Genomic DNA, 27,137 nt, shown 5'->3' with positions numbered 1-27,137 from the left:
GTGCAGGGGGCACGGAGGGGGGAGGGAACAGTGGCGAGGAGGGTAGCTGGACATGGGGGGAGAGAGCAGGGCAGAGAGGACGGTTGCTGGACAGGGGGGGGAGGCCAAGGGAAAGAGGAGGGCTGCTGGACATGGGGGGGAGGGCAGGGGAGAGAGCAGGGTTGCTGGACATGGATCAGGGAAGGGTAGGGGAGAGAGGAGGTTTGCTGGACATGGAGGTGAGAATTACAAATCTCGCCCGTTTTAACAGGCTTAACGGCTAGTAAATAATAAAAGAAGCAACGTGAAATCAAAGATCAAGTATTTATTTCAGTAGGATTTATCACAGCCCCAGACTATTTGTATTTGAATTTAAATCACTATTTGGCCAAATATGATTAATATATTTGGGGCACTATTCGGGGCTGAATCAAATTGAATATGAATATTTGGTGCAGCCCTAATTTAAAACATTTATCATTTTGAACCTAGAAAAAAAGAGAACACTTCATAGATAGGTATCATGAACTGGACCAAGATAAAGTGATCAAGGAGGCTCCTAAAGGGAGTGTATAAGCAATATGGGAATAACTTTATTTGAGATAGTGTATAGAACACTATTTTATACACATGATGACTAGGCCCTTCCAAACTTCCATGAAGGTGCGTAAGTATAGAAATACATGCTCCAAAAACATAGCATGCACTTCCATGTGATACAGGTTTTGGCATTCCTGGGATGAACAATGAGTATTGCAGAGGTGAAACTGGCACTTAGGCATGGAATACTGTAAAATTGTATGGGGGTTTACACATGTAAAAAAAAGTAGGTACACCAAAAGATAACACCTACGTTTGCATGATCTACACACTGGACTTCCCAAGAGTGTATTTTGGGAGTTGCTAGGGCAGAGTTGCAATACACATATTTACTTTATTTACACCTTTCTCAGATCTAGTGCAAATATGTGTATCTGAGCTACAGAGGCTAGATCTGGGAGCCTATTTCATAAAAACACATAGGTGTTTAAAGCACTTCTTTTATTTTGTAAAGATGAGATAAGGTTTTTTAGGCTTCCAGTTATACCCCCATATGTGAGCATAATTTTCACATCCCATAGCAAGTTTGTAGTCTTGCAAGCTAGTTTTTCAAGGGAAATGCCTTGTAGTGTTTTCCTTTGAAAATTTCACCATAGTTAATGTCCCAGGAAAGAGAATATGCAGATATTTAAAAATTAAATACCCACCTGTATTTTAGAAAGCCTGCCCTAATCCTGCCTCCAGTACCATACCTCCCTCCTCCCCCCAGTTGGAAGAGAGTCAGTTTTCAAAGTGTTTTTCACTGATAAATTTATATTTACTCATGAAAATCTCTTGGCAAGTTATTCCCTAGGGGTTGGCCCAATGACAGAAATCACAGCCTCCACAGTCTCTTTATGTATCTCATTCAAAATATGTTCAAAATGTCCTTTTTATATATGTAAAAATTAAGGAGAGCCACAGAACTTTAGGCTACAAAATTATAGTAGTCTGACTCCTCTGAGCTGGTGTCAGCACTTTGGATGGTAGCATGACATTTTCCTCCCCATTGAAATTAACAGGGCCTGGGTGGTGCTGCAGCTTACTTACATGATGACATGAACCGATGTGGTTGACTGAGTAGTTCCAGCTGGTTCCTGTATTAGTCCATCTCCATGGTACTCTGGAGTTTCTAGGGTGATTTTTACTGTCCTGATCGCAGGACCATGTGCTCCAGAATTCCCTGAGATGGGATTGGACCTGCCTTCCTCTTGTGACTGTACACGTACTGTTGGTCTGGAAGAAATTACAGAAGCACAAATTCATTTCTTTAGTGATTGACTTCTATTTTTGTGTGTTAGAAAAGAAAACAGCAGGAACTGTTGCATAGTACTGCAGTCTGACTTGCTGCTTCCATTGCCAATGACTGTACTTAAGTTTGTGCAGCTATGTTTTATGATGGTGAGCCAGTTGCCATCTTTTTTTTTTTAATTATTAAATTTGAATAATTGCACTGCTCTCTCTAAATGTTTGTTCATGTTGCTTGTGACTCCAAAAAGCACTGGTTAAGTAGCAGGAGCACCCCCCCCCCCTCCTAGTTTGATGGCTTAGACTGCCCAAGGGCTTGTAGAACACCTCACATGTTGCTCCTGAGTGTGGTTTTCATACATTTTGGGGGAAGAGGGCGGGTGGCAGTTCTGTAATTGGACATTTCCATATAGGTGGCTGTAGTGCTGAGGCAGCACACTGGTATATACTCGTGTAAGAGCACACCTACATGCGTCCGTCAGTATTCATTCTATTTACTTCATTTGTATTCCACCTTTTGACTGCAACTGCAAAGTGGATCACACTGAGTCACTTCAAATCAGAAGGGAGTTACATTAACAATATATCCAATACTATGCCTGACAGAAATATTACAAAACTTAATATAGTGAAAACAAAATACGTTTTAAAAACTTTACAAAACAGTATGAAGTTATCTGATGAATATTGACCGGAACACTGTGTCAAAATCAAGGTACAGCTCTCATCATAATGCTGCCTACAGTTCTACCTCTGTGTCTGAAACAAGTAAAGGAGAAACTTGCTTCATATGCTCTAGGATGAATCCACCCCAAGTAGACATCACAGCAAAAGCAGAACCCTTGCTGCCTTAAAGGGGTGCACCCTCATCCTCAGGAAAGAGAGCCAGCATCAAAGCCTAGCTCCCAATTGAGGGTCCCATTGTCTGCAAGCACAAGGCATCTCAGGACGGAGAACAGTCACTCATGCCCTCATTGCCACCAGAGTACAGGACACTAGATGCTGGTGGTCAACCAGTAGATGCAAGCATGCTGCTATTACAGCACCTGAAAATTTAATCCAAGATGACACTGCAGACTTGCTAACAATTGCTAATGTTCTTTTTGCCACTAGCACCAGGCATTCCACCAAACACGCCACTTGAATTTCATTCTAAATTCTACCAGCACCCTGAGAGAACTTCTAGCCCTACCTATCCATCAAGTCTTTCAGGATTTACAATGAAAAATGTGGAAGAACTCTCTTTAATGCAGATGTCCAGTGTAGACATTTTAAATATAATGTGCTCCCTGCTCCAGAACACTTAACATTTCAGCTGCCACATCAGTCACAATTGTGGCTGCATTCCCTGCTGTCCATTGAGAACTGTGGTTACAGGTAAGACAACTCTGCTATCAAGTTCAGACACACATACAAGATGAGTAATTTCTAGTAATCACTTAAAGTATTATAATAAAACATGATTAACGTGAGATGGTCAAACTCAGAAAGAACTGGGATTTTGGATTTTGGGATTTCAAAGCCTTGAATACGGCCCGCTTTGAGACTCGCGGGCTGAATCTTTACAGCACTAATTCTCAGTTCATCCTCAGGCCTAGTTCTCAAGCTGTTAGCAAATATGCAGAAGATAAATTTGCATGCATTTTGTTTGGGATCCAAGTAATTATCATGTGTTAGTTACCCTGGAAACAAAACCGGTTTTAAAGACCAACAACGAACAGAGTCCAAGAAGTTTTGTTCTTGAAGCATATGGAGATCAAAGGTCTCTGTACTAGTATATCAAAGCATGGATCTCTTAATTTTTTTTTTTTTTTAATAAAAGGGATGGGGCCCTGTATCATGGTTTGGTGGATGTACCTAATTTAAATTGGAAGTATATGTACTCACACCATTCACAAATACATGAACGCCACCAGCAAGAGAAATTGACATTCAGAATATGTTACTTTGTTACAGGACATTTGTAAAAACATGGAAAACTTTGGAGAGTGTTTGACAGCAAATTCTGTTCTGAGCGTTTACCTGTATTTTGCAAGAGCTGCAGTCTTCATTTGGCTCCAAGCAGTTTCATGCCTTAACAGCATTGGCAGCAGAGCTTCAGACCTCCCCCCCCTCCCCCTCCCCCCCACCCCCCCCCCCCCCTCCCGCCACCGCCGCCCACTGACAATTCATTGCTCCTTTTGAGCTTGGCTAACTCTATCTCTCGCAAAATAACCAGTGCTCAAGCAGGAATAAACAAACTTCCTGCTAGAGAAAAAAAACCAAATCCAAAGTTGATTACTGAGAAAATTTGTACCATTTCCAGAATTTCCACTGTTGCACAGCTGCTGTTCAGGAATTCTTTTTACTTCAGGTGGTAGTAGAAGCTGCTGAAGGGACCAGGTTTGAGTACTGTATCTTTGCCAGGTATACGGGCAAATCAGTGCTTTGATGTTTTTGCAATAGGTGGTATGTCAAATATTAATAAACAGAATAATAGTACTGCCATCAGCAGAGTGTCTCTCATCTTGTGTACATCATAAGAACTTGGAAAAACTGCATATGTACAGAATTGCATACATGTATATGATTGAATGACATTCATTTGTGTGTAATTATGTGATAGTGTTAATTTATTTTAGTGAGTTTTCTTCAAATCTGCCTTGAGCAAATGAGGTGAATTTTAAATGTATGAGCAATACATTGAAAGCTATTTTGATATTGAGGCTGCATGAAAACAGCTGTGAAGTGATACTAATTGAATGTTATGATTATTTTAATCAAGGTGTTGTGTATTTGATCTAGTATGCACTGACTGATAACAGGAAAAATGGAATAGGCAAAAATACGTATTAAATGGGAGTAGCAGCACTCCTGAAAAGCTTTGCTCAGTGCAAGACTATTTCTACTTCAGAAAGCAAGTGAAGGCTTGGTTTACCTACTCAGCCTCTAATGGAAGCAGTTAGCTGGCTAGTCAAAACACACCAACTGCATATGCGGTAGCAGGACTTGCTTATCTATTATATTATCCAAACAAGCGTGGGATAAACATAAAGGAATCCTGTTCAGAAACAATGGATCCTCAGGAGCTTAGCTGAGATTGGGTGGCAGAGGCAGGGCTGGTGGTTGGGAGGCGGGGATAGTGCTGGGCAGACTTATACGGTCTGTGCCCTGAAGAGGACAGGTACAAATCAAGGTAGGGTATACACAAAAAGTAGCACATATGAGTTTATCTTGTTGGGCAGACTGGGTGGACCGTGCAGGCCTTTTTCTGCCGTCATCTACTATGATACCATGGTTGAGATCATATTAACGCATCTTTATGACTTCATGTGCAACTTATAGTCCCCTTCTTTTCTATCTGACTCCTGTGACTATCTTATCTGTCTATTTTCCACTTCTGCTTTACCCTATGCTGTCTTTTCAGATGTTTTATCATGTTAATATTGTAAGTACCGTATTATACCATAATACATACTGTTTGAATATTTTTTCTGCTGTAATTTTCTGTTGCCTAGGTTTGGACTTTTTCTTGCAGTACACCACCTTGGCTGAATTTCTTCAAAAAGGCTGTAAATAGGTCCAAATAAATAGATGGAATTACAAATTGATCTTAATTATCATCCATTCTGATACTATTATTTCAGTCCATGAGGTAGTTAGAACAGATCATGCTTCATGTATGGTGAAAGGTAATGAAGAAAAGGAGAGGGAAGCAGGCAGTAGCTTATTGATGGACTCTTGCCTTTATTTGCTTGCTTAGATTCATAATGTAATAAAGGTGCCTAAGCACTGTGCAAATTTACCCTGCTCGGTCAGAGGAAATTGGAGAGTCATTGGATAGGAGGTAGTGTTCTACTGTGGATTAAAAACTGGTTAAAAGTTAGAAAACAGAGAGTAGGGTTAAATGGTCAGTATTCTCAATGGAGAAGGGTAGTTAGTGGGGTTCCCCAGGGGTCGGGGCTGGGACTGCTGCTTTTTAACATATTTGTAAATGACCTAGAGCTGGGAGTAACTAGTGAGGTAATTAAATTTGCTGACGACACAAAGTTATTCAAAGTCATTAAATTGCGGGAGGACCTTAGGAGACTGGGTGTCTAAATGTCAGGTGATGTTTAATGTGAGCAAGTGCAAAGTGATGCATGTGGGGAAAAGGAACCTGAATTATAGATACGTCATGCAAGGTTCCACATTAGGAGTCACAGATCAAGAAAAGGATCTAGGTGTCATCGATGATACGTTGAAACCTCAGTGTGCTGCTGTGGCTAAGAAAGCAAATAGAATGTTAGGTATTATTGGGAAAGGAATGGAGAACAAAAATGAGGATGTTATAATGCCTTTGTATCGCTCCATGGTGCGACCGCACCTCAAATATTGTGTTCAATTCTGGTCGCTGCAACTCAAAAAAGATATAGTGGAATTAGAAAAGGTGCAGAGAAGAGTGATGAAAATGATAAAGGTGATGGAACGACTTCCATATGAGAAAAGGCTAAAGCGGCTAGGGCTCTTCAGCTTGGAGAAAAGGCGGCTGAGGGGAGATATGATAGAGGTCTATAAAATAATGAGTGGAATTGAACAGGTAGACGTGAAGTGTCTGTTTACGCTTTCCAAAAATACTAGGGGGCATGCGATGAAGCTACAAAGTAGTAAATTTAAAACGAATTGGAGAAAATGTTTCTTCACTCAACGTGTAATTAAACTCTGGAATTCGTTGCCAAGGAATGTGGTAAAGGTGTTTAGCTTAGCAGAGTTTTAAAAAGGTTTGGACGGCTTCCTAAAGGAAAAGTCCATAGGCCATTATTAAATTGGACTTGGGGGAAATCCGCTATTTCTGGAATAAGCGTATAAAATGTGTACTTTTTTTTTTTTTTTTGGGGGGGGGGCGGATCTTGCCAGGTGTGTGTCACCTGAATTTGCCACTGTTGGAAACAGGATGCTGGGCTTGATTGACCTTTGGTCTGTCCCAGTGTGGCAATACTTATGGACTTATGTATGTACTTATGACAAGCCAGAAGATTACTGTCAAAGCTAAGGAAAAGGGTTTCCAATGCTCATTTTTCTACACTGTTCAATACAATTCAGTGGCCAAATTTCATTGAGGATATCTTGTTTATTGATGGGTCCATCTTAACTGTTGTAATCTACCTTGGGAAGCCTGTTTTTATAAAGATTAGAAGTAAAATTAAACTCTCCTTTCATTGGGGCACATGGAATCACATGTTGACCTCATCTGTCTTGTACAAATGGGATTACTCTGTTTTGAGTATGTTTCAGGGACAAGTGGTTTTCATAAGACAACATAATAAAAACAAATATTTTCTTTTGTTGATCTCTCATTTTTTAAACATAACTAAATGGGCTATAAGCCCCTAATGCAGCCCATTGGTTTTCTTATATTTTGTTATGATGGCTTATACTGTGCCAAAACTGGAAGTACAGTGAGACAGAATAATAGAATTCAGTAACATCCAAAACTTATTACTTAAACATTATAATTGTGTTTACATTTTGGGTAGTAACAGAACATACTGTTGAAAATTTGACTTGAAGAAAAAATAAATATGTATCACAGAACTGGAAAATGGCACATTTAGACTGACTCTGGACTTCTGCATGAAGGTAGCTCTGCCCTCATTATTTAATATCTTTTTTTAATAGTAGTAATAATATTAAGTGCATGTTTATAATTTATCACTGCATTCCACAAAACAAAAGGAGAAAGTTCCCACAACCCTTTTTTTTTTTTATCTAGGCACGGGAAAAAATGGATTTTAAGTGCTCCCAAGTTTCAACCTAATTCATGTTTAATGTGGGATATATCTATAACTACCATAAATAAACAAATAGATAGAAACTCTGTTGAACACCTGATTCTTATATCATGTCTGTTTTAGTGGCCCTTTACCAGGAGAAAACACAATTTCTGCACAAATATAATGCATGCTAGAGTGTCCCTGAAACCAGCCCCTCCAAATGACACACTGATTACGATTTATAACAAATTACTATTACCTATGAAAAGTTATTCCGTTATTATACTTCTCTGTATACTGGCATGTTTGAAAATATAACTGAGATTAAATAAAAGTGCTACCAATAAAGCACAATAGCATGGATGCAGCATCTCGTAGGTTTGTTTGCTTTGTTTTGAGTGTGTACTGAACGACAGCTGTGCGGGGAAGGGGAAACATAAGTGGCTTCAACCTTTTGACGTCATGCCAGCTCCTGCTCTCTATCAAACCTCCTTTGTTAGAACCAGGGAGGTTTAATGATAGGAGATGCCCTGCCCTCTCAAGGCTCAAGCCAGTTCTCCCAGCACCTGCCGTCTTATTATGTCCAAAACAAACTATTAGCTGCTGCATCCATGTTATCGGTCATTGTTATTTTGTCTTAGTTATATTTAGAAACATGCTGACTTGTGCAGTTTACAGATGCAGCAAATGGGTGTATAACAAGAGGTGCTAGAAACAACATACAGCAAAGTTTGAAGAGACTTGATGGACCTGAAGCCTCTATAATGCCTATTTCTTCTTTCAATCCAGTAAGACCAGCTGTCTTTACATCTCATGAAATTTGTAACGTAGTCTTCTCTCTTGGACAGAATTTGACACAGCAGCTAATACAAAATAGCATTAAAGTTTCAACCTTGGAAACAATTGAAAGACAGGAGGCTCAATTAATGGTTATGAAAATTTGATTTAAATATCTGGAAACTAAGATAAGGTGGATAATGTTATAGGTAAGGACAATTTAAAGAATATTGTATGACATAGAAACTTGTGATTTGATAAATTTTCCAAGGACACGAATTTCTACTCAAGACATTTTTAAACATTATATAGTAGAAGTTCTTCATGTTTCCATATAGTCTGTGCCACCAGTCTCAAGAGTTTTTTTAATGTTTCAACATTTTTATTAAAGGTGATTCAAACTAGTCACAACCCAGCTTGTTAACAGATGACGTTTCAGAACAGATCCAATGCATTGACATTGAAGTTAGAAAAACAGTTATCAAAAGTTTTTTAACAGTTTTCTCTCCAAACGCCACCAACTTTATTCCTTCCCCTCCCAGATTATTAACTACAACGTCCTGTCTTCAGTGCCAAATCCCCAACTTGACATATTTACCTGCTCATCATCGGCTTAATCCCCCTGTTGAACCCCTTAATTATCTTAGCAACATCTTCCCATCCCTCCCAACCTTTGCCAGCAGCCAACGAGTAATGGATTTAATATCTTAATTCTAACATAACAATACCTGTCCACAGATCATATCACTCATTCAATCTCCCCTAAAGGGTTTTTTTTTATTTACCATTTTTTTTTAAGAAAAAAGCTGGTGTAAGCAGTAAGGATGTTTTCTCACTGATTTCTGAGAACAGTTTAGATCTTACTGCCTTTCTGGGGTCTTCTATGGATGAAACTGCAATACCCTCAGCACTGGAACGGAGGAGTAGCTTAGTGGTTAGAGCACCGGCCTTGACATCCAGATGTGTCCCAGTTCAAAGCCCACTGCTGCTCCTTGTGGTCTTGGACAAGTCACTCATCCCTCCGTTGCCTCAGGTACAAAATTAGATTGTGAGCCTTCCAGGGACAGGGAACTACCAGTGTACTTGAATGTAGCTTGCCTTGAGCTACTGCTGAAAAAGATGTGAGCAAAATATAAATAAATAAACATTTTACTTTGAAATTAGACCCAGACAGAGACTGGCTAAATGTGAGGATGTGACCTAGGACTCTTAAGAAGTCAACAATTTCAGTTCTTGTGTTAGCTATTGTTTTTAATTACCCCTCTCTAGACCCCCGCAGGACCCTTGCCCACGGAGGTGGAGAGAGGGTTTCAGAAGGTTCATAATAAGTCTCTTAAATATGACCTCTGTTTTCTGGCTCCTAATTTCCAAGGACATCCTAGGGCATATATTCTCCCACATGATGTACTAGAGTTTAAAAGATAGTCTATTTATGTGATATAAGGTGTGAAATGAAACAGAAATTAACACAGAGACTAGAGAATAGTGAGAGAGAATTTTACTTGTGTGTTTGTGAAACAGTTTAAAGAGAAGAGATTGAAACAGAGACTGAAACAGTTTAGTGAAAGAAATAGTCTTTTATTCTCATCCAAATCAGGACTTCAATTTGGTACATTCATCAGACAGATTCTGGGTTCAACCGGCCAGAGCTTCGCCTTTCGGAGATTCGTTGGGGAAAAATGTTCCAACGATAACTCTGATGCCCACTTCTTATATAGTATTTGGTCCCCATACAAGTCTATGGAGAGGGATTTTTTTTATCTTAACCACAGGTCAGGTGTCCACCTGTTTCTTAATCTTTTTCCTGTCTTGCAAATAACCCCTAATATGGTCAACTCCTAATATGGACTGTTCCTAATCTTGTGCAACCATCTCTTCTAAGATGAAGAGATCAGTTCCATATCTTGTGACTCTGGCTGCCATTTTAACTGCAACAGACTCCATGTTCTGAACCAAACTTTTTAGGATTTTAGCCATCAATTCCTTGATCTTGGCTTTTACACTGCTTTTGAATGTCACACTAAATTCTAATAAGGCTTATCAAGCAGCCCTGCTTCTGCAGGTGCTCAGCAACAAGGCCATCATCAGATTTTTAGGCCTAGTCAGTGCCTTTTAGCAGTTTAAGCTGTTTAAGGTATGTAAATTGACCCACCACTATTCCAGTGGATGGATCCCAAGCTGGGACACATATTAACTTGCAGGAAAAGCACGTCCTTGCGCAGCCAGTCATAGATTTTTAAACCTAGCTGGTATTTTTACAGCCTGAGTCCTAAAATCTGGCCTTCCACCCTTCCGGTGGGCATCCAGTGAGGGCCTCTTGCTGTACTATAATTATACATTCCCCACTTGTCACCCCAGCAGCTGGGGGTGACACAAAACTAGTTTGTCACTATCTATTCCAGAAGGTGCCAAACTATCAAACGAGAGGACGAGTTTTGCGCTTATGAATTGCTAGCAGATATTATGCAAGACAGGAAACTTCATTCTCAGGTGGTATATTATTGGGCATATGGAATTCCCTTTATATTACCCAACCCCTTGGGCCTTAATCCTGATGTCATCTCTCTTGACTCACTCAAACCTGTAGTGAGAAAGGTTTTATGAATGGGACAAATCCATGAGTTCATCTACAAAATCTCATGAAGTATAGGTATGTGGGTAATAGCAATTTCAGGTGGGTCATACTAATAAACACTTTCAGGTCTTTCTATGGCTTCTATTGTATCTGTTGCATAGTGCATGGGGAGATAATCTTTTTGCTTATTCCTTTGCCAGCCTCTGACTCTTGATGGACTAATTATGATGGTGCATGCCTAGAATAAAGACATGGAAAGATCCAAGTTTGTACACCGCAAGTACGTCTTCAAGATCTATCCAGGCCCAAATGATGTTAGATCCCCCAAGGTTGTGGCAATAATCTTTACACCTTGCAAACTACTGGACCACAAGTCTTGGGTCCATGTGAAAGATATACGGGTTTACTCAGCCGCAGAACCAGATGTTACCAGCCTAACCATCTCAAGACCGGCCACTTCCTTCAGCAGGCCAGCCTGAAAATCCAGCCCTGTTAGATCTTCCAGATCTTCGTCCAGATTCTTCTGCACTTCCACCACCTCAACCACGATCAATGGAAGAGAATTCAGAACCAACTTGAGATTTACTGTTGCTGTTTATGGACATTATAGATTCATATTTTGGTTTTATTTTTATTTTCCTATTATTTCCTTTATTGTGACTGCATGCATCAGGGGACAGAGCCTCATGAGCACTTGAGCTTGATGGCTCAGAGGCATGATTGCTACCACAGGCCCACTGCCATGGCAGAAGAGGCTGCACTAGAAAAGAGGGAAAGAGATAGGTTTGAGGAGACATGCTGGATGAGGGAGAGGGACAGTGGAGATGATTTTGGACAGGAGGTGGGATGAGAGAGGGGTTGATGTATGGATGAGTGGGAGGGGAGGGACAAGAGAGGGGGTGATGCTGGACAGGTGGGAGGGAAGGAAGCGTATGAGCAAGGCTGGACCAAAGCCAGGGAGGAAAGGGGAGGTGATGCTAGACAAGTGGGTGGATGAGAGGGAGAGAGGCGATAATGCTGGATTGGTGGGTGGGTGTGAAGTGAGAGAAGGGGTAATACTGGACAGGGAGGGGGAAGACATTTGCTCATGGCAGTCCATATCCCTGCATCAATCATCATTCCTTTGTGCACCCATGTACCCCATGCCCAGCATCTCCCTTCTGTTTTCCTCTTCTCCCCCTTGTTTGATATCTCCCCTCTGTGTCCATTGTATCTTTATTCCCATATCTCCGTCCCCCCCATGTCCATTATGTCTCCATTCTCATATCTCCCTCCCTCCCCATGTCAGGCATTGCCCCTCTGTGCCCATATTCCATCCCAATACAGCATCTCACCTGTGTCCCTGTTCCCATGCTCCCACACAATGCCCATCATCTCCCTTCTGTTTCTCTATAGCTCACTATATCCCCTTTCTCCCTCCCCCACACCAATGTGTCCCTCTCCTCTGACCCCACCCCATCCAGCTCCTGTCCTTTTCTCTTCCCTCCCCTGTATGCATCTGGCTCATTCTCCCACTGTGGGTTCAGCATTTGACCCCTCTCTTCTTTTATCTTCTTGGTCTAGCATCTCTCTCCCTTACTGCAGCCCCCCTTGCAGGTCCACATATCTCCCCTTCCCTCCAGCCCTTCCCATGTATATCCAGCACCTCTTTCCCTTTGCTCCCACCCCCCTGCATATCAAGCACCTCTCTCCTTTCCTCCCCCCCTACATATCCAGCACCACAGGTTCACATCTCTATCCCTTCCCTCCTTACATGCCCAGTAACTCCCTCCCTTCCTTCCAGCCTCCCCCACTCATGTCCAGTGCCTCTTCCTGGACCCTTCCCTCCAACCCCTGCATATCCAGTGCCTCTCTCCCTTCCCATATTTATGGCACTCCACGTCTTCCTTACCCTCTCCCCATCCCGGCGCTTGCACTTCATGCTATCATCAGGGAACTCCACACAGGCCTGCATCGAGGCCTACTCTCTCTGCTGCGTCCTGCCCTGCCTGTGTAAACAGGAAGTTGCATGAGTAGGTGAGACGCAGTAGAGGGAAGGCCCTGACGCAGGCTCGTGTGGAGTTCCTGCCAGGTGGTATGATAGCATAAAGTGTAAGCACCACCGCAGTGGGGCGGTGGAGGGTAAGAAAGGTGTGGAGGTGCCTAAACTGCGGGAGGAGGGCCAGAGGGATGTTGAATTTTGCATGGCTGGGGTGTAGTGCTTCTGGGTGGGCCTGAATGAAAACTGGGTGGGCCTGCACCCGTAGCTATGCCCCTGCTATCTCTACTTCAGGAAGCAGGTGAAGGCTTGGCTCTTCAATCAGGCCTTTAATGGAAGAAGTAACTAACTTGCTAGTCACACACACATAAGTGACACCAGCTACACATACTATAGCAGGACATGTTTATCCACTTCTACCATAGCTGAGATAATATTTAATCATCCATAATGGAAAAAAAGAAGGGGGTCCCTGACAAGCACTTGGGCGACTTTACTTGGTCCATTTTTTCTTGCGACCAAGCCTCAAAAAGGTGCCCGAACTGACCAGATGACCACTAAGGGAATCAGGAATGACCTCCCCTTACTCCCTCAGTGGTCACTAACCCCCCCCCCCCTTAAAAAAACTTTTACAATATTTTTTGACAGCCTTTATGCCAGCCTCAAATGTCATACCCAGCTCCCTGACAGCAGTATGCAGGTCCCTGGAGCAGTTTTAATGGGTGCAGTGCACTTCAGGCAGGCGGACCCAGGCCCATCCCCCCACCTGTTACACTTGTGGTGGTAAATGTGAGCCCTTCAAAACCCACCAGAAACCCACTGTACCCACATGTAGGTGCCCCCTTCACCCCTTAGGGCTATGGTAGTGTTGTATAGTTGTGGGTAGTGGGTTTTGGGGGGCTCAGCACCCAAGGTAAGGGAGCTATGCACCTGGGAGCAATTTGTGAAGTCCACTGCAGTGCCCCCTAGGGTGCACGGTTGGTGTCTTGGCATGTGAGGGGGACCAGTGCACTACGAATGCTGGCTCCTCCCACGACCAAATGGCTTGCATTTGGTCGTTTCTGAGATGGGCGTCCTCGGTTTCCATTATCGCAGAAAATCGGGGACGACCATCTCTAAGGATGACCTAAATTTCGTGATTTGGGCATACCTGACCATATTACCTAAATGAAAGATGGACGCCCATCTTGTTTCGATAATATGGGTTTCCCCACCCCTTCACCAGGTCATCCTGCAAGGATGTCCTCAGGAAAATTTGGCGCCCCTTTCGATTATGCCCCTCGATGCCATACTTTGTATTGTTACCTGAATGTCTATTGCTTATGTTTGATTTAGTCTTACTGTAAACCGCCTTGAGCAAATTCCTTCAAAAAGAAGATAAGTGAAAAAAATAATTAATTTGTGTGTGGATCTGCCCTGCTTGCCCAAACTTGGGTAGCCTATATAGAATCCAGAGGATATTGTCAACTGTGGAAGTCTGTGCAACTTTTGCACACTCATACTAATTTTGCTTAAAAGAATGCACTCTGCATCAAGGGTACACACTTCATGAGCATATACTCCTGGGCATCTTCAAAAGCATCTATTTCTGCAGCTAATGTGCTGTGTTACTCACAGAAAACAAATATACATTTACTTCCTTCAAGTAATTAAGTCTGCCAAAAAATTGCTACTGATTTTTCTACATTTTTCTCATATTTTCTTCAGGAGCTGATCTTTTTGACTCATTTCTCATTCCCTCTGTACTCTTTCACTTGTCCTCCATCTCCACTCATCCCTTTGTATACTTCTGATTTTAGTCATGCCTTTATCGAGGTAGTTTGGTGTTTAGATTTTTAGAGTTATTTGCTTTTCCAACTCGGAGATTTAAGATGAGTTGCAAACAAGTATACAAGTTGTTTCCCTGTCAGAGTTAGCTCTATTTCCATTTTAGCACACAGTTTTATACATTGTGTACCATTTACTTTATTACTTTGAAAATAAATTAAAATATTAGCGCAGATTTTAAGTGCACTCGTTACATTAGTCTCTGTGTGCTCTCTTTAACTGGGCCCACCCCATCACCACTTTCTCTGTTGAAGCTGTGGGGTTATTTGAGGACTGCTCTGTTTCACATCTAGTCTCTATGCTTCACATGGCTATGTTGATGATATCCAAGTCATGAGCATTGTTTGTCTTTATCCATATATCCATCCGCTTTGGCATTTTTCTCTTTGCTTTTGGAGCAGCTGGTGCAGGAGCCGACGAGGGAAGGAAAAATTCTAGACTTGGTCCTTAGTGGAGCGCACGATCTGGTGAGGGACGTTATGGTACTGGGGCCGCTTGATAACAGTGATCATAATATGATCAGTTTTGATATCAACCTTGAAGTAACTATACAAAGGAAGTAAAATACGTTAGTGTTTAACTTTTAAAAAGTAGACTATGATAAAATGAGAAGAACGGTTAAAAAAAACTTAGGGGGCAACTGAGAGGGTAAAAACTGTACAACAGGCATGGACGCTGTTCAAAAATACCATCCTGGAGGCCCATGCCAAACATATTCCATGAATTAGAAAAGAAAGACGGAAGTCCAAAAGACAGCCGGCATGGTTGAAAAGTGAGGTGAAGGAAGCTATTAGGGCTAAAAGAAACGCCTTCAGAAAATGGAAGAAGGAACCGTCTGAAAATAACAAGAAGCAGCATAAGGAGTGTCAAAGCAAATGCAAGGCGCAGATAAAGAAGGCCAAGAGGGATTATGAAAAAAAAGATAGCATTAGAGGCAAAAAAACATAGCAAAACATTTTTTCGGTATATTAAAAGCAGGAAGCCGGCAAAAGAATCGGTTGGGCCGCTGGATGACTGAGGGGTAAAAGGGGCGATCAAGGAAGATAAAGACGTAGCGGAGAGATTGAATTAATTCTTTGCTTCGGTCTTCACTGAGGAAGATTTGGGTGGAATACCGGCGTCGGAAATGGTATTTCAAGCGGACGAGTCGGAGAAACTTACTGACTTCACGGTAAACCTGGAGGACGTAATGGGGCAGTTCAGCAAACTGAAGAGTAGCAAATATCCTGGACAAGATGGTATTCATCCTAGAGTACTGATAGAACTGAAAAATGAGTTTGCGGAGCTACTGTTAGTGATATGCAATGTATCCTTAAAATCAAACGTGGTACCGGAAGATTGGAGGGCGGCCAATGTAATGCCGATTTTTAAAAAAGGTTCCAGGGGAGATCCGGGAAATTATAGACCGGTGAATCTGACGTCGGTGCCAGGGAAAATGGTAGAGGCTATTATCAAAAACAAAATTACAGAGCACATCCAAGGACATGGATTACTGAGACCAAGTCAGCATGTTTTTTGTTTGGGGAAATCTTGCCTGACCAATTTACTTCAATTCTTTGAAGGAGTAAACAAACATGTGGACAAAAGGGAGTTGGTTGATATGGTGTATCAGGATTTTCAAAAGGCGTTTGACAAGATACCTCATGAAAGGCTACAGAGGAAATTGGAGGGTCATGGGATAGGAGGAAATGTCCTATTGTGGATTAAAAACTGGTTGAAGGATAGGAAACAGAGAGTGGAGTTAAATGGGCAGTATTCACAATGGAGAAGGGTAGTTATCGGGGTTCCTCAGGGGTCAGTGCTAGGACCGCTGCTTTTTAATATATTTATAAATGATTTAGAGATGGGAGTAACTAGCGAGGTAATTAAATTTGCTGATGACACAAATTTATTCAAAGTTGTTAACTTGAGACAGGATTGTGAAAAATTACAGAAGGACCTTACGAGACTGGGAGACTGGGCGGATAAATGGCAGATGACGTTTAATGTGAGCAAGTGCAAGGTGGTGCATGTGGGAACAAAAACCCCGAATTATAGCTACGTCATGCAAGGTTCCACGTTAGGAGTTACGGACCAAGAAAGGGATCTGGGTGTCGTCATCGATAATACACTGAAACCTTCTGCTCAGTGTGCTGCTGCAGCTAGGAAAGCAAATAGAATGTTGGGTATTATTAGGAAAGGTATGGAAAACAGGTGTGAGGATGTTATAATGCCGTTGTATCGCTCCATGGTGCGACCGCACCTTGAGTATTGTGTTCAATTCTGGTTGCCGCATCTCAAGAAAGATATAGTAGAATTGGAAAAGGTGCAGCGAAGGGCGACTAAAATGATAGCGGGGATGGGAAGACTTCCCTATGAAGAAAGACTAAGGAGGCTAGGATTTTTCTGCTCGGAGAAGAGACAGCTGAGGGGAGACATGATAGAGGTATATAAAATAATTAGTGGAGTGGAACAGGTGGATGTGAAGCGTCTGTTCACGCTTTCCAAAAATACTAGGACTTGGGGGCATGCGATGAAACTACAGTGTAGTAAATTTAAAACAAATCGGAGAAAAGTTTTCTTCACCCAACGCATAATTAAACTCTGCAATTTGTTGCCAGAGAACGTGGTGAAGGCGGTTAGCTTGGCAGAGTTTAAAAAGGGGTTAGACGGTTTCCTAAAGGACAAGTCCATAAACCACTACTAAATGGACTTGGGAAAAATCCACAATTCCAGGAATAGCATGTATAGAATGTTTGTACGTTTGGGAAGCTTGCCAGGTGCCCTTGTCCTGGATTGGCCGCTGTCGGGGACATGATGCTGGGCTCGATGGACCCTTGGTCTTTTCCCAGTGTGGCATTACTTATGTACTTATGTACTTCTCTTTCTAGGTATCATTGCTCCATCTCAACTGTAAGACCTGGGAAATTGAGGGGCCCTTTTACTAAGCTGTGTAAGTGTCTACAAGAGCCAAAATGGAGTTACTGCCTGACTACCACGTGGCCGTTGTGGTAATTTTGTTTTTGGCGCATGTCCGATACATACATCTGAAAAATATTGTATATTTTCAGACACATGTAATAGACATGCTCCAAGTGGCATTTCATGTGCGTAGGTCAATACCAGCTGGATTCTTTACCGCTGGGTTAATGGCTGACAGTAAGGTCTCAGACCCAAAATGGACACATGGCAATTTTGATTTTGCTGCATGTCCATTTTCGGCAAAAAAAAAGGCCTTTTTCACAGGCGTGCTGAAAAATGGATTGGCGTGCGCCCAAAACCCGCACCTACACTACCGCAAGCCATTTTTCAACGCGCCTTTTTAAAAGGACCCCTGAGCTTGCTATCCTTCTTAGTCTGTCTCCTCACCTGTGTATGTTATGTCTCTGTCTGTGCTGCAGCTCAGCACCAGTAAGCTATCTGGGCTAACGGTTTAGGAAGACGTCTCGCACATATCTGAAAAGAAGGCCATTAAATGGACAAAGGTGGCAGAAGAAGAAATACACCACATGTGTGAAAATCAGTTACTACTAAGCAAAACAGACATTGGCTTGAATGAGCATTTAAAATTAAATAACACGCAGACCGTAAAGGCAACCAGGAGACGTTATGAAAGGTTCTTTATAGAAATAGGGAAAGGAGTATGACAACATTGATGCTGGTGGGTGTGCATATAACAGGTAGCACATTACTAAATATAGCAGCAGAAAAGAGAATTTATTTATTTATTTATGGCATTTATATCCCACAATATTCTCACCCACGGGCAGGCTCAATGTGGCGTACAATAGTCTATTAACCAAACAATACTTCAAAATACAGTATTCAAAGTCATAAGAGGGAAAGAGAAATAACGTAGGAGGGAACGGGAGAGAGGAGAAGGTGACAACAGGCATTCGTACACTGTAAACTATATGAGGAAATCAATGTGGAACGCTACCACAATAAAAAAAACATGCAAACAAACCACATCATATATATAAATTACAAAAAAGGATATATATAAAGTCAATCAAGCCACCAGAGTGTGGTACATTAAAATAAATACTGTGCTCAGAAGAGTGACTGGATGACAGATGGGTTTGTGTACTCACATATGTTGATGAACTGCTGATATATTTTGAGTGAGAAGGTGATAACTGGATTCATAAGAGCATTAAACCAACATTTCATGACAAAACCATGGGCAGCATCGCATACTATCTATAAATACTGGTGGAGAAGAGGATGTGAGTAGCATAGGGATTACAAGATGTATTACTGCAGGTTATTTGGGGAGGAAGGGTGGGATAGGGTAGGGAGGATAAAAGTTAATTGATATGTGTTATGCAACACTGTTTGTACACTGTTTCACATATGTTTTGGTGAATAAAAAGATTGAACCATAAAATAGAAAAAGTGATTGAGAGATTCATAGGAAGCAGGATTAGCAGACTTGCAATATTGTTGTAGAGAGGACATAGTAGCAGATGTTCTTGCAAAAAGGTTAGCAGGAAGGTGACCTCATAAGGTACTGGTTTATTTGTTCATTAGCAGATTTCATCCCATCTTTCTGGTGACATTCAAGACTGTAGTAACAGTATTAACACCACCCACAGCTCAGTATTGTATTCTAACCTTCATAGATCAATAATACAAACCAGATTCCTTCTTAAAATGATTATTAAGAGACAGTTTCGTATTCAACAACTTTCACTACCTTCGCCACTAAAGTTGAGATAAGCCCTTGCTAGGAAAGACTTTCCCGGCCTTCATTTGTGAACGTTATAGTCTCTGATGCAATTTCCTTGGGGTAGGACAAGGCATTTGTGGGGCCAGGTGGAAGAAGCTTGTTTTTTATCACTGCCTCTGCTGGTGACCCATTGTGCACTTGGAGGACTTATGGGTCTGACAGAGATAAACACCTCAAAATCATCCCTGAATCCTTCAAACAAAAAGGATACAACCCCTAAACAATCTCCAAGAATACTGCCTCTTCCTTCAAAACATGCAGGAAAAATCTACTGCAATACACAGAAAAGAAAATCACAGAGAATGTGCCCCATGTAGTGATGTACAAACCAGGGCTGGAAAAACTGAGAAGAATTATAAAATATATACTACCACTACTCCAGGAGGATGAATTACTGATAGAGATATTCCCAGCTCCACCTACGCTGCCTTCCAACAACCACCTAATCTGAAACAAAAATTAGTGAAAAGCAAGCTCCCAGTAGAAACTGAAAAGGAGAATGGCACACATTCCTGCAATATAACAAGCTGCAAACTGTGTCAGCACATATCGCAGGACCCCACAGTCACATGGGAAAAACATTCAACATAAGAGGATCCTACACATACTCATTTTCAAATGTAGTATGTATTATTCAATGCAAAAAGTGTGAAAAAGGAATGTTATGTTGGAGAGACAGGCCAAATGCTTAAGACACAACTGAACCTACACAGACAGTAAAATACTGTGAGAATTCTCCATGTCCTGACTTGAATGTGGGAATTCCCCTATCCATGTCCTATCTAGAATAGGGTAGCAACAGGAAAAAGGAGTGAGGTGAGAATAAAAACAAGGATTCCAAGCATGCAGTACCAAAGTCTTTATTGCGTATCACATCTGAAGGTCTATCCCTCTGTTGCAGCATCCCACCTATGCAAGGCAGGAAACTGTACCAGAGGGAAAGCTTCCAGGCCACCAAAGCAGTGTGCTTACCTCACTGACGCTGCTGGCAGCCTGGAAAATTGAAGGACAGTGGTGCAGGGAGCGGGAGGGCAACCAGTAGTGCCCAAAACACAGGCACTTGATTGGCCACCAGGGTTGAGTGGCCCTGGGCCACCATAGCTATACCACTGGTTTACAGGGAGATCCAGTTCTTCAAGTACTCTGGGCCATTTCCTTTAAGGGTCTTGAAGGTCAAACATAGAGTTTTACATTTGGCCCTGTATTGTACTGCTAGCCAGTGACATTTTTGCAAAAATGATGTGATGTGGTTACATTGCTTACAACCGTTTATTAGTCTTACCGCAACATTCTGAATCAATTGGCGCTGGTGCAAACCCTTTGTAGTCAGACCAGTGTAGAGTGCATTACAATAATCCAGTCTTGATGTTATCATGGCATACACAACTGAGGCAAGGCTTGCCTTCTCAATGTAAGGAGAGAGGCAGCACAGTTGTTGCAAGTGATAGAAGGTGCTCTTGAAGGTTGCTTGGATTTGAGGGATCAGAGTAAGTGTTGAATCTAACTGTATTCCAAGGTTCCTCCCTGAGGGGAAGTTGGTACTTCCCAAAAGAGATTTTGATGTCAGGTATGTGTCCACTTGTGTTAGGGGCCCATAGAAGCTCAGTTTTACTTGTGTTCAGGCAAAGTTTGCTGTTTTTAGCAATTCTTTAATTGATGTTAGACAGGTAAGTCATTCAGGGCTGTGGATAAGCCAGGTTCAATGGATATGAGTAACTTAACGTCACCCACATAGATGTAGAACTGAATGTTAATTGACTAGTGGCTTGAGGTAGATATTGAACAGAATAGGTGACAGTATCGATCCTTGTGGCACCAAAGGTCAGTGCCCATGGGGGCGATGAGTTGCTGCTGAACACTATGGACTGTTGCTTGTCTGATAGATAGGATCTGAACCAGGCAAGTACTGTTCCACTGATTCCTGTTTCTGCCAGTCAGGCTAGCATGATATCATGATCCACAGTGTCAAAAGCTGACTCAGTTTCTGTGAAGATCATCTAATAGGGATACAAGAACTGTTTCTGTTCCATAACCGGATCTGAATCCAGATTGACATGGATCTAGCCAGTTTCTCTCTTCTAGCCAATCACTGAGTTGATCACAGAGTTCTCTATAAGAATTCCTAGAAATGGGTTGTTGGATACTGGCTGTTAACTTTCAAATTTGTCCTGGTCAAGGCTGTTATTCTTTAGCAAAGGATGTGTCACTGCCCTTTTTAATGCTGTTGGTAGTTGCCCATTAGAAAGAGAGTTGTTCATGATTTTTGTGGCACCTTCTATGAGGCCTCTGCTTGCCTGCTGCATTGCATTTGATGGGCAGGGGTTGAGGGAACAGGTAGTTGGTTGAATCAAGGAGGTTTAATAGACAGGAGATGAAGTGACGTCAGAACGCTGAAACCAATTAGGTTAGTCTGAGTTTTCCCTTACCCACGGTGCTATCATCCCCATATACTCAAAACAAAGCAAGCAAACCTATCAGCTGCTGCATCTACAGTCGTTCTTTTTTTTGGCAGCATTTTTATTTAATCTCATATTTTCAAACACAGAGAAGCATAAAAACGGGATAACTTTTCATAGGCAGAGTAGTAATTTGTTAAAAATCTTAATCAGTGGTCAGTTAGAGGGGCTGGTTAAAGGGACACCCTAGCATGTGTTATATTCATGCAGAGACTTTTTTTCTCCTGGTAATGGGCCACATCATGTTATGAGAATCAGGTGCTTAACATTCAGAGTTTCTATTTATTTATTTATTTATGATAGTCATATCCCACTTTTAACATGTATTAGGTTGAAACATGGGAGCATTTGAAAGCTTTTTTTTTTACCTGTCCCTAGATGGTTTGTGGGAACTTGCTCCTTCTGTTTTGAAGAATGCAGTAGTATATTATAAAAATGCACTTCATATTGTTTATTACTATTATTTACTATTGGTTGATATACAGCAGAAGCTAACCAAATCAACTTCATGCTTTGTAATATAATTTGTAATAGCATTTTTCTCAGTCATTACCCAAATACAAATAAAATTATAATGTTAATTATACGGCCGCGCCTGCCTCTTATGGTAACTTGTTAATTAAAGCTGTGTCAGAAAATTATTTGCAAGTGTGATTTTATTATGTAGGCAAACAATACACCGCCAAAATGCAAAATAGCAAGCAGCACAGTCACCAAGTTTATACAAAGTTGATTATTTTCAGTAGAAAATAAATCTGTTGGCTGCCTGCTATGTGAATATTCCATCACTGTTTATTATTGCAACCAAGTATTATATATTTAGGGCATATGCCTTAAACATAGATTGTTTACATTTGTTTATCTAGACCTTACATGCACATGGTATTGCTTATTAAACCCGAAAGCAAAACCAAAGTGTGGTTAAACAATTTGGTATAAACTGTGTTGTTTATGGCTTTACTTGTTATGAAATGCTTTGAGTCCTACTGATCTGTACACCAGGCGGGTGGAAACAGGTGGACTTATAGGGAGGGAGGGGAAGGGTTATTGGGGTAAAAGTTTTTATTGTGCCATGTTGGATGGTTTACTGTTTTTTTTTTTTTCTTGATCTGTATGAAGCTTATCAACCAACATGTTTTGCTTTTAATAAAGATGATGAAAACATACAAAATAAGTTTTGGATGTTACTAAATTCTATTATTCTGTCTCACTGTATTTCCAGTTTTGGCACAATATGAGCCATCACAAGAACAAAATATAAGAAAACCAATGGGCTGCATTAGGGGCTTATAGCCCATTTAGTTATGTTTCCACAAATGAGAGATCTGTTTGACAGAAAATATTTTTATTATTTTCACTTATAAACCACTTGTCCCTGAAATATGCTCAAACAACAGAATAATCCATTTGTGTATCTAAAAGGTAAAGTTCTACAAAACAGATGACGATGTGATTATATGTGCCCTAATGAAAGAACAGTTTAATTCAACTTCCATTTAATTTCAATATATTCCATCATCTTTATAACACCAGGCTTCCCAAGGCAGATTGCAACAACATTTAAGATGAACCCATCAGAAAACAGGATATCCTCACTGAAATGTGGCTATCTGTATTGTATACAGTCGTGTATTTATTTAGTTTTTAGTGTAGAAAAATGAGCACAAAATACAGAGTTTAAAATTGTTGTTTCTAGTAGCTACAATAATTTTTAAGCTGTTTTAGTGATATTCAATTGTTATTTCATGATATTTATATCTACAGAAGGGAAGCTTTCAAATAAATTAAAAAGCTGTCCAATAAGTAAAAAACAAAACAAAAACAAAAACAACTTTTGTCCTCCACCTTTTAATGCACTGCCTATCCGATTGAAACAGCTTTAGACTTGCTACAAATGGACCAACAATTTAAAAATGACAATGTGTGTGCAGCAGCTCATAGGTTTGCTTGCTTTGTTGAGTAAACGGGGATGATGGCTCCGCTGGGAAGGGGAAACAAACTATCTTAATTGGCTTCCTTGCTTACAATGGACTAGATAGGCTCACTTCTACTCCTGTTTATTAAACCTCCTTGGTTGAAGGTCTCTTAGGATTTTGTCTAGGCCCTCTTCTGTTATTGGGTTAAAAGAATCCCATATGTCTGTGTCAGGATGGGGAAGTCTGTGTGCTCCTGGTTAGCTAATTAGAGACTGGGTGGGACTGCCTGTAAATCCTGGAGGAGACTTTTAATTTTGTTGACAAAGTATGCAGCAAAATCACTGCAGTTCAGTTGTGCCTAGGCAGGCTGGTTCTGTTGTGGGGGTTGCAGTAGGCTGTTTACTATGCTGAACAGGTGCTTGATTGAATTGGCAGACTGTTCATTGAATGCATTGAGAGATTTCTTTTTGTCTGCTGTTCAGGCTTGGCAGGACTTTGTCATGTGATTTCTACAGTTTAGCTTGTCCTCATCCAGGTGAGATTTACATCATTGCCTTTCCAGTTTCTGTCCTTCGCACTTAAGGGTCCAAATTTCTGGAGAAAACCAAGGTGAGTGTTTGTCCCATAAGACCTTTTGTAGTGGTTACATTTTCTCTAAGGTCTTAACTAAGTGTGTATTCCAAATATGAACCTGCTCTGACACTGTATTTGTCTTTTCATCTACATGTGGATAGTCCAAGGCCTTTAGGAAATTGTTAACAGTCAGCTTTTTCTTGTATCTGATCTCCTTCCAAATTCTGGTACCATTTGTCTCAGGTGGCCACTTAGGGAAAACTTAATTAGAAAATAATCTGACCATGATAGCGGTGTTATTTCAATACCGTTATCCCAGTATTCTGGGATATCAACCCCTTTGTAGAATACTATGAGGCTCATTTTCAAAGCACTTAGCCTCCCAAAGTTCCATAGAAACCTATGGAACTTAGCCTCCCAAAGTGCTTTGAAAATATGCCTCCATGAGGCATATTTTCAAAGCACTTAGCCTCCCAAAGTTCCATACGTTTCTATGGAACTTTGGGAGGCTAAGTGCTTTGAAAATAAGCCCCCAAGTCTAGTATGTGTCCCTTTTTATGGATTGATGAATTGATCACCTGTGTGAATCCTAATGCTGCCAGTGTGTCCGGGTGGTATCTGGGGTTTTGATGTGTAGCTTGAAATCTTCCATGATCACCATTCTAGGGTAATTCAGGGTCACTTGTGTAATCAGATCAAAGAGTTCTTGCACAGATAATGTGTTGTTACGAGATGTTCGGTATACCATGAGCAGCCAGATTGGTTTTTCCTCTTCTAGTTGGATTAAAAGAGATTCTGATTCATTTAGCTGGGAGATGGCGATTCTGGTGCATTATGGAACCTGCAGCACTGATTTCAATGAGTAGAATCATTGACTACAACTCCTCCACTGCTCTGGGATGTAAGTTTGAGTAAAGTGGTTTTTTAGTCGGGTTAGTCCACTTTTAAAGGTAATAAATAGAAAGAAAACAAAGAAAAGAAGATAAGATGATACCTTTTGTATTGGACTAATTTACTACATTTTTTTAATTAGCTTTCAAAGGTAACCCTTCTTCTTCAGATCAGAAATGAGCAAATACTGACAAATACTGGAATATATATGTTTATTAAAATTTGATGAATCGCCTTTTTAACAAATGAATCAAAGCAATTAAAAACACATGTAAAAGAAAAGAACCACAAAAAATATGCAGGAAAGAGACAATCATACTAACATAATTTCCTAACTACTACATGCTCCTCTGGCACACTAACCTGCAAATGCAAATACACACCAAATATTTAAAAATAGATGAGTTTTCAGAGCTGCCCTAGAGCTCTTTATCGAAGACTCAGCTCTTAAAAGTAATGGCTATTCCACAAGAAAGGAACAAAAAAAATAAAAGGTGCTTCTTTTTGTAGTTTTGTAATAGGCTTATCTAGGACTAGGTAGAATGAATTTATGATCGTTAAGCGAGCGCAGACGTGTCAGATATGTGGTTGTAAACACTGGGGTAAAAAATATAGCTTAATCTAACGACTGTTTCAATAATTCATAGAGGAAGTAAAATACTCTGAGTTATTGAGACAGTCATTGTTTACAGCCACATATTTATTTTGAAAAGTTGTTTTCAATTTGGGTGGTTGGGTTATTGAAAAATTGGGAATATAAGGGATAGTCAAAGATGCAAGGTAATCTGGAAAACTACTATAAATTGCTTTATGGGTCAATGCAAGTACTTTAAATTGAATTCTTCAGTTTGGGACAGAATTTGTATTATCTTTCATTTGAATCTCCCTCTTTCATTCCATATTATAGTTTTTCTTTCTGCAGGGTTGAAACAAGCAGGAGTTAAGTGTAACTATAAATTATTTGATGCACTATTAGGGGTAGCAATCTCTACTATTATAAAAAATTGGAAAAATCATAAACTGGTTTCTTTTTGCTTTCGGTGGGCTACTGTATGTATGACTTTTAAATATGAAAAAATACTGGCTGAACGTATCAATTCTTTACTGGTATTTCATAAAACGTGGGAACAAGTAGCCAAATTTTGTCAAATTTCAACTGTGAATTAACTCCTTGATAAGTAAACCTGTTTTTGTTCTTTAACCGTCTGTAATGGCATTCTATATTTAAAGATATTGCATTGTATAGAACTTTTTATGACATCCTGGTTAGGACTGTGTTTCTTTTATTTGTATATTTTTTTGAAAACTTAATAAATACATTTGAACTTAAAAAAATTGAATTCTTCAGGTAACCAATGTAATTTCAACAGCAAAGGAGTAGCATGATCTGAGGGTCTTACATCATAATAAATAAGCTGCTGTATTCTGAAGGGTTTGAAGAGCTTCACTGCAGAAATTGGGAGACCAGCATAAATCACTTTACATTAACCCAGCTGGGAACAGACAAAAACGTGAAACAATGCCGGGCTTGCTCAATGGTAGTTATGCCCCTGGGCTTTTGAGGGGGGTTAAACAAATTTGGTATATGTTCCCAGATGTGCCAAGTTACCCAGGTCCAGGTTGGAGATTTTTAGGCAGTCCTATCTGTCTACCACACTGTCAGTGCAGCATGGGACTTGTAGCACTGATTGCATTAAGCAGGATAAGTCACTACAACTCCCACACTGCTTTGGGATGTAAGTCAACCAGTACTGGCCAAAAACCTCTCCAGCCTGGAACGGGTTTCTTGGTATCTCTGTGCTCCCCTTTCGTCCCTAAAAGGTGTGCGCCTGTACTGAACTATGAAGTCTAGCTCAGCGTTGACTTTATGGGGAACCTTCGTAGAGCCTAAATAG

At 40.8% G+C, this 27,137-nt stretch overlaps 1 long non-coding RNA gene across 1 annotated transcript; it reads left to right on the top strand.

The window, feature by feature from the left end:
• The first annotated feature begins 402 nt into the window (after positions 1-402).
• Positions 403-10,560, top strand: LOC115473091. Its single transcript, XR_003942604.1, has 3 exons — positions 403-1,417; positions 1,936-1,938; positions 10,548-10,560. It is a non-coding gene; the product is annotated as an uncharacterized LOC115473091 (long non-coding RNA).
• The last annotated feature ends 16,577 nt before the right edge of the window (positions 10,561-27,137 follow it).

Source organism: Microcaecilia unicolor, chromosome 1 (genome assembly GCF_901765095.1).
Source record: "Microcaecilia unicolor chromosome 1, aMicUni1.1, whole genome shotgun sequence".
Taxonomy (NCBI): Eukaryota; Metazoa; Chordata; class Amphibia; order Gymnophiona; family Siphonopidae; genus Microcaecilia; species Microcaecilia unicolor.
The sequence above is the reverse complement of the archived record's forward strand: the minus strand, read 5'-3'. Positions and strand labels throughout refer to the sequence as shown.